Source organism: Lycium ferocissimum, chromosome 12, assembly GCF_029784015.1.
Source record: "Lycium ferocissimum isolate CSIRO_LF1 chromosome 12, AGI_CSIRO_Lferr_CH_V1, whole genome shotgun sequence".
In the NCBI taxonomy this organism is placed as follows: domain Eukaryota; kingdom Viridiplantae; phylum Streptophyta; class Magnoliopsida; order Solanales; family Solanaceae; genus Lycium; species Lycium ferocissimum.
The window spans coordinates 37,789,350-37,797,597 of NC_081353.1; the positions used below are offsets into that span (position 1 = coordinate 37,789,350).

General features: G+C 33.6%; 1 long non-coding RNA gene across 2 annotated transcripts in view; it reads left to right on the forward strand.

Annotated features, from left to right (window-relative positions):
* Positions 1-1,105: 1,105 nt before the first annotated feature.
* LOC132040022 (uncharacterized) overlaps positions 1,106-8,248 on the forward strand; it is a 27,352-nt gene continuing 20,209 nt past the window's right edge. Inside the window, exons 1-4 of one of the 2 annotated variants that reach the window (XR_009410549.1) lie at positions 1,106-2,187; positions 2,283-2,400; positions 2,509-2,590; positions 3,269-3,349. This is a non-coding gene — a long non-coding RNA (uncharacterized LOC132040022). The remainder of the gene's footprint in view (positions 2,188-2,282; positions 2,401-2,508; positions 2,591-3,268; positions 3,350-8,248) is intronic. The other variant, XR_009410550.1, reaches the window with a different exon arrangement.

An 8,248-nucleotide genomic window follows, 5' to 3' on the forward strand; every position in this document is an offset into this window, starting at 1 on the left:
GGTGTATTCAGTGTACGGACCGGGAGCTTATAGGGGAATTGTCCTGGAGTATGAGAATAATGATACTGCAGTGACAACTGAAATTTGGTGCTCTATGGAACTTGAGCAACCAGAGCCGTCACTCACTTTTGGACATTTGCAAGCGTCTGCTGAGCATAACATTGCAACAGACAGGGGACTACACTCGGGCAATGAGAATAAAGATGTAGAGGTGGATCAAGCAGCAATGGCAGTTCAAAAGGACCATGAATCTCAAAATGTTGAGCTGACTAGAGTTTGTGATAGCCCATCAAGAAAAATGGACGATGCTTCAAGAAAGAGAAAGAGAAATAGAAATAAAAAGAGAGAGATAGCAGGGACAGATGAGTAGCTGCTCTCATTTCACCAACAAGCACGCATGAAATTTGTTTCCTATGCTAGCAAAAATTTGTCACTAAAAGGAGAAAATCGAGGTTAGCCTTGAAAATATCTTGAGAATTCTTATGTTCATTTGTATTTTTACCAGTAATTTCATGTTTCTTTGATGTAGGAAGCATCTATCCGATCAGATATTCAAATCAAAGAAGATGAAATGAGGGAGCAATTACTCAACATCGCAGCCAAGTCGAGGAGCTTTGCAAGTAATATCTTGTTTCCTTGAGACTAGAGTGGACTCTGGGAATCCTCTTTTAATTGCAAGTTTGATTACTCCATTATTTATTTTCTTTTACCATTTTGTAGAAGTTGGATGCCTGATATTGCTATGATCGTTCTTCATTTTTATGGTTTCTTAGGCCTCTTCATGAAATGTCTCTCTCTATTCTAAACACAAGGTACCTGTTGATCTCATTCTCAGGTAACAGGGCAATTCTTGGTTATTTTAATTTTTTCCCTTGGATTTAAGCAATGGACTCTGGGTGGGCTGTTTTAAAATGATAGTGTCACTAAGTTGTCAAATACCATGTGAAGAGTGTGATCGCTCAGATATCTAATGCCTTAATTATCTAAGTGAAGCTCTTCAATGGTGAATATAGGGAGAAGTTTACTTGAATCAATACTTGTTTAATCAATACTTGTGAACTCCACATCATTTGCCATTCTCCTTGAAGGAATTCCACATCTTTGTTGAAGTAAATAAAGTTACTGTAATTATGTTGGATGCAAAATTAGTAGTGAACCACGTTAGTATAACAACTGATATCTAAATTTTAATGGTTCTAGATTATCTAAGAAGTTAGAAGTGGTGCACCAGCACTATTGGTTCTATATTCTCTTTGTTGAGTCAGTTACTGTAATTAATCGTTATTGCTTAACTTTTGATTTGGTTGCGCTTTTTGTTGAGGTGCTGTTGTTGCCTACTGTTTTGGTTTGCTATTGGCTTGATTGCGATTTTCCTCCGCCCTTGAGTTTTTTTGGTATTTCTTTCATCTTGCTTAAATTTGAATTTTCACTGCTGATTTGGGATTTTTCAGTGTATTTGGGGTTTCTCTATGCATTTGGGATTTCTCTGTGTATTTTCTGTAGCATTTGTTAATTCATGCCCCTTAAGAATGTGATGAAATCAGTGGAGGAAAGTGATGAATAGAATAGAAACATGTTAACAAATCCATAAACAAGTGAAAGTGTAACGAACATATTGGAAAGGATATAGGATTAAATCGATATACTTAGATATAGGATTAAATCGATATACTTACTTTATTTTCAAACCTAAAAGCTGATTACTCGGTCAAGTATTAGCTGGAAAATGATATCCAGCTACTTCAAACATTCTTAGAAATTTTTAATATGATTTAAGCTCTTCAATTGTATAGCTAGCTTGTGTATCATTTGCCAGGTTTAGTACTCAAAAAAATTTCTTGTTGCTCTTGTATGTTTCCTTGTTTGATTAGTTGTCATGTTTAATATAACATGTCTGAAGAATATCACTAAGGAAATAGAATAAACTGTTAATGACACCTTTGTTAGATATGAATTCACCTCTGAAAATGCTGAAGCCTGAAAGGAAGAAGCCATAGAAGCGTGCCAATGAGATATTCTGGATTCTACTTCTTAACCTTGGATTGTATGTAGCAGATCATGTCTTCCAGGTTCTGAAATTGTTTTCCCTCCTTGTTGCAGTTCTCATTTTATATATAATGTGATGGAATGAAGATGATCCGCACAACAAATATATATGTCCTTCAGTAGAGAAAGTGGTGCATTATGGTTAGCTACTCCTTTTATCTCTATTTTTAGATACTAGAATTGAATATTGTCTCAACAGGGAGACATTCTTATTATCTTTTTCATTTGCCATTCAGATGGTCAATTAGAAAATCTACAACAGCTAAGTTTGTTTCTGCCAACAAGCTTACTTTAGTGACAGCTTTTACTAAAGATACCGCCCTTTCAATTTTTGCCAGTCCAATTAAGAAGCCGGTAAGATTAGATCATTTGTTTAACTATTATGACTTTTGTTTGACGTGCATCTTCCTCGTCTAGTTATATGGTTAATAATGTATTGATTGTCCCCTATATTCTTTGCAGGTTTTGCATTTTCGCTACAGCAATTGATACGGATAAGTTGTTCCCAACATTTCGAGATGCTGCAAAACTTTTCAAGGGAAAGGTAATGAAGCTTTATTCAGTCTCAAAACGTATGACAGCACCGTCATTTCTTTATTACATATAGTTCGATAGAGAAATACTGTAAGTCTTTTTAGGTTGAACCCTCCTAATTAGTTTATAACAATTGATATTGGAGTAGGTTGATCAAGGCTCGAGATCATGAATTCTAAGGCTTCGGTTTAAAGTTTGAGTGTTTTTTCTCTGTTCATTAGTTTGCAATTATCAAGTAAATTATGTAACAGGACCTGATTAGTGATTACTACCTATCCATCACACAGTTTACTCCCAAATATCCAAATCTTTGATCCCTTTACTTTTTGGGACTATCAATTAAGTAACAGAGCGTACTCTTTGCCATGGTCAAATGAAGCATAGCTTCGCTTTTGTAAAAATGGACGACAATGAAGTTGGAAGACCAGTATCAGATTATTTTGGGGTCACTGGAGATGCTCCACACGATACACTTATTCCACATTATGATGGGCACTATAAGATTTTTTGAGACCTTGATTTTTGTTACTGATAATGTGCAATTTTATCATTGATTCTTGATTTAATTGTTACAAATGGTTGGTTACTGAATGTGTCATTTATTCCTATGGAAGCTGCAATTTCCTTCTGACCTTTAATTTAGCTTATCATAACGTTCTGATTCAACTCCGTGTCTGTAATATCACAGAATGATGCGGATGTGAGAGTCTTGGTTGGGAACAATTTTGATGAAATCGTTCCAAATGAGTCAAAAGATGCGCTTCTTGAGGTATGGTCAAGAAATGATTTTATTTTTTCATTGGTTTTTTGTAATCAATTGGGGGATCAAAATTTTGTATGCAATTCAACATCTTTTTGTTAGATCTATGCACCATGGTGTGGGCAGTGCCAAGCTCTAGAACCAACGTTCAATAAACTTGCACACCACTTACATGGCGTTGAGTCTCTTGCTGCAATGTCATTTCAGTGTTTAGCATTTGAAATTTTCAGTTTTACATCATAGTTTTTTGATGACCTTTCTCTTGACCTTTACACATCTTGTAGTCCTAACTTCTTTAAGTGATAAAACCCAAAAGTTCACTAAAATGGTTGTGTGATGAAGGAATTAACTTTTGAATCTTTTACTCATTGGAAGCATGTCTTCAGTTTCTGGAGTTAGGAACACTCTGTATTCTGATTACTTTCAACATTTTAATTAAACAAAGCATGCTTAATTTCATAAGTCTTTTAGTCCCCATTAAAAAAGCATGTACTGCTTTATGTGATTCTGTTTAATTCTGAAATTGAACTTTTGAGATCGTTTGCTAGAGAAAGAATTAAGTACTAATATTCTATTTGTTTAGAAGCTCACCCATTTCAATCACTTAGTGACCTCTTGAATACTTAAATGGTCAGACTAGTGTGACTTGTGTGGAATATTTCATTTGCCTACTAATTTAATGCATTTTAACTGGAGCTTTGCCTCTATTTGGCCTATGATTCCTCACATTTTTCATTGCTGGTGATATGCACAGCCCTACCAATTATGGAACTATGGAGAATACAAAGAAAACCTTGAACAAATTCAGAGGACATGCTCCATAACAAATTGAATTTCTGTTACATATTTAGAGTTATAGATAAGCTTACAAAGTCAATCTCGTTGTCGATATTTAGAGTTATAGATAAGCTTACAAAGTCGCTAAGGAGTTGGTCATTTGTTCAATCTCGCTCCCAATTTTAGATGTATTAGAAATTGTTAGATTTTAGATATATTAGAATTTATTGTTGCTTTTTATTATATGTTGGTGCAAGAACGTTTACCATCGGAGTAACGAGTTGTAGATTATTTATGTTAACATTTTTGTGGTTTAATAAAACTATATAAGCAGTTTTTATAAGCTATTTTTATACTAAATAATATCGCCCTTCATCTTGTTAAATAGGCTATGGTCCATGTCCTTTTCCGTGTGCTTATTCTTTTTGATAGTATACAGGTCTAGGGTCATGTCTAAACCCCAATATCCACGTTTGGAGGACTTTTGCAAAAATATATATTTCTTAGGAGAAAATTATCATTTTCTCAAAGAATGGAAAAGGGTAAAAAATCTAAGTATTTGAAATGACTTAAGTTTACCCTTTTTTAGCTATTGATTTCTAATTGTTCTTAACGTTAATTTTTGAGTTAAAAATATCCCTCCATCTACCTATTGGACTTTAATTGTCCTTAAAATTAATTTTGGAATAAAAATTTCCCCCACCCCATCCTTAAAATTAATTTTGGAACAAAAATTCCCCCCTAACCACACCCCCCCCCCCCCCCCAAAAAAAACCCTCTTTTAAAGCAATTGTAAAATGGAAAAGGGTCAAATATGCCCCTGTACTATCGGAAAAGGGCCAAATATACCCCTCGTTATACTTTGAGTTCAAATATACCCTTGTCGTTATACTTTGGGCACAAATATACCCTCCACCGTTAAAGTTGATCAAGATGGACACATTTGATGAGGTGGATGTCATGTGGCATGTCACTTCTATTTGTCTTCTGGGTCGAGCTCGTCGCATCGGTTTTGCCTAGTGCGGGTTACCTCTCCTATGTAGTTTGCGGGCTATTGCACAGGAGTGGGGTTTATCCTGTGCGCACCCGAAGGGTAGCGGCTGCGGGTTTCCTTGTCATAAAAAAAAAGTATAGGAAACTTTAGTGTCCGTATAAAATTCTGCATTACTTGTACAACATTCATTTTGTACTCTACCTTAAGGTACCTTCAAGAAGAGTTTTACATTCAAAACTCTGCCTGCAAGTAAGTTTTCCATTCAAAATTCTACCTCGCGAAATTTCTTTTTTTTTTTTTTTTTTAACGGGTTGGTTCTAACCCGTAGCCCAAGATAAGTCGCGCAAAATTAAATACCAGTGCTTTTCAAGGGCAATCCGCACAAAAAAAATGTCGTTGGCCCGTGCTGCATGGGCCCAACAATCCATGTTACAACGTGAAGTATCTTCTCCATTTCAGTTTATTTGAGCCTAGTTTTTCAAGTCAATTTAGTGAAAATCATCCTTTTGTAAATTTAGAAGTAATTTAACTTAAACTTTTATGTTATTCCTGATGATAATCTTTTATTGTCACACAAATATTATGACATATTTAATATCACAAGCTTAAAAAATCTAATAATTATATATCTTATGCATAATGTTTTAGATCATAAATATCCAGAATCTTTTCTTCTCTTATATTATCTGCATTGTAGAATGTAAGAAATAATAAAACTCACATTTACATATAATATTTTAATTAGTTTTGTTTTTTACTTTTCAAATACTAACTAAAGAAGAAATCTAATAAAGAGTTAGAATAAAAAGTAGTACTACCTGCAGAATTATTGGTGGAATAATCTATATAACTTAGATAATTTGAGGTGGAGTTATATTTATTTTATTTGAAGAATAAAATGTGGATTATTTTATTTTATTTTAGTCTTTTTTCTTGATTTTAAATGTAAAATGTTAGCTTTAAACTTCTGTGGAAAAAAGGCAAAGATTAAAAAAACAAAATACTTGATTTGAAACCTGTGTGTGTATAATAATTAGCAAAGAGAGAGAAAAGGTGAATAAGTGGTCAGTGAAAGGCAATAAATGGAGAGAACACGTTGTCAATTGTGGGCCATGTCGCTAATGAAAGAGTATGAAATATGACATAAGCAGAAGGGTGATTTTGTCACAACATATAGAAATTTCTAAAGCAGCTACAGTAACATTCCTGTTTGGCCAATTATGTTACTCCATTTTAACTGAAATACCAAACTACCCTTTAGGCAAGCAGAGATCTTAACGGACATCTTTCTGCTTCTAGCCTCTTATACAGAGTACTAGTGGGGAAGCGCCCGTGCCACGGGCCCTGGTTCAAAAAATAATTCCTTATAAATGCGTTGGTTTTAGCTTTTATAAAAATAAGTTTTTGAAAATTTGGGTTTGAAGTTTTGTAGCAAAATAGTAGCTTGAGAACATTTTACGAAAAAGCACACGTTTTTTTTTCTTTTTCAGATTACGCTAATATTGCATTACTATACAAATCAGTGGAAACAAAACTTTGTGAAATTATTGAAAGACCTTAAACTCTTTCTTTGTTAGAAAGAAAGTATGTAGGCATTTAGCTAGAGTAAACCAAAAAATTTTCACTTTATTTGGAAATTTTGAAAATGGAGTTGCATTTGGTTACAGTTTTGCAAAAAAAAAATTGGTTGTTTGAATGTACTGAAAGTGAAAAAAGGGGTTTTAGGTGCTTCCCAAATTTTGGAATTTTCCTGAACAAACATTGATTTTCAAGTAAAGTGAAAAATGCAAAAAAAAAAAAAAAAAAAAAAAAAAAAAAAAAAGGATAATTCTCATGGCCAAACAGGTCCTACGTTTGGACTATAAAAGTTACAATAAGATGTCATAAATACTAAAAGTATATCCTAGATTGATGATACAAGTATTTGACATTCATTGTTAATGGAAACTTGTTCTTCAAACAGCAATAGCAAGTGTTGTTGGTCATGAAAGAGTGTTTCTCTCGTAAAAAAAGCATCATAAGAATAAGAAAGTGAAAAGGAACAAAATTATATTATAGTAATGACTAATGAGCTACTGATGCTTCTCAGATAAGACATGTGCTACGTGTGTTTTGAGCTGGTAATACAATAAAATGTTTTAACTTCACTTAAGGTTTTGTACCACCGAGATACCGCCAATTAATGAAAACAGAGAGCTACATCCAAAAACTTCTCGTACAAACTTCTGATAACCATGGATAGACACAAACAGAGGATCGCTCGTGACAGATTTAGGCATTATATAAAGGCGCCATCCTCTTTTTTTTTTCTCTACAACCTTGCCGAACAAACAAAAAATCCCCCACAACACTCAGCACATACATCCTAGGTAAACAAAGTAATTTCAAAGTAATTCTGTCCTTTTTCAACCCAATAGATAACTTTACATCATGACTAACACTACCAGAAAATCATGATTTTACGACAAACCGTTGTAGCTCGAATGTAGTCAAGTATATAGATTTCCGATACCCTACCGACCGTTTTCGCATCGTCGAAAATGGATGGTCGGAAATGTTTTCGACTACCGTATCAGGAAAAAATTCTCCTACTACGCTTGTCTACACAATGTAAAATTAGGTACGACCATAGAAATTTAAATATTCCGACTACAATAGTTGAAACATTAATAAAATAATTATTTAATAAATGTATATATTCCTACTACCTAGGTCAGAATATTTAAAATATTAAATATTTATTTTATTACTGTTCTGACTACTATAGTCGGGATATTTAAATTTCTGAAAATATTATTATGAAACTTCCGACCACAGTAGTTGGAAATCTTAATTTTCTGCAAAATAATTTTTTGAATTGTCCGACTACTGTAGTCGGAATTTCCCATTCTTTTTACGGCAAATTGCTATTTTATTAGCTGTAGCTGCTTGCAAACACAATATTATAGAACCTAAGAATTCAACCGAACAACTATAACAGTTAAAGCAACGACTCAAACATGAAGAAATAGTCTAAACATCTGAAACATCCAATCAAACATCAAATTCAAAATAGTTTAAACATCCCAAATTAACAACTACACGAAAAAAGCTCCAAAAAAGTCTAAAGTCACAATAAAAAACAATAACCCCGGGAA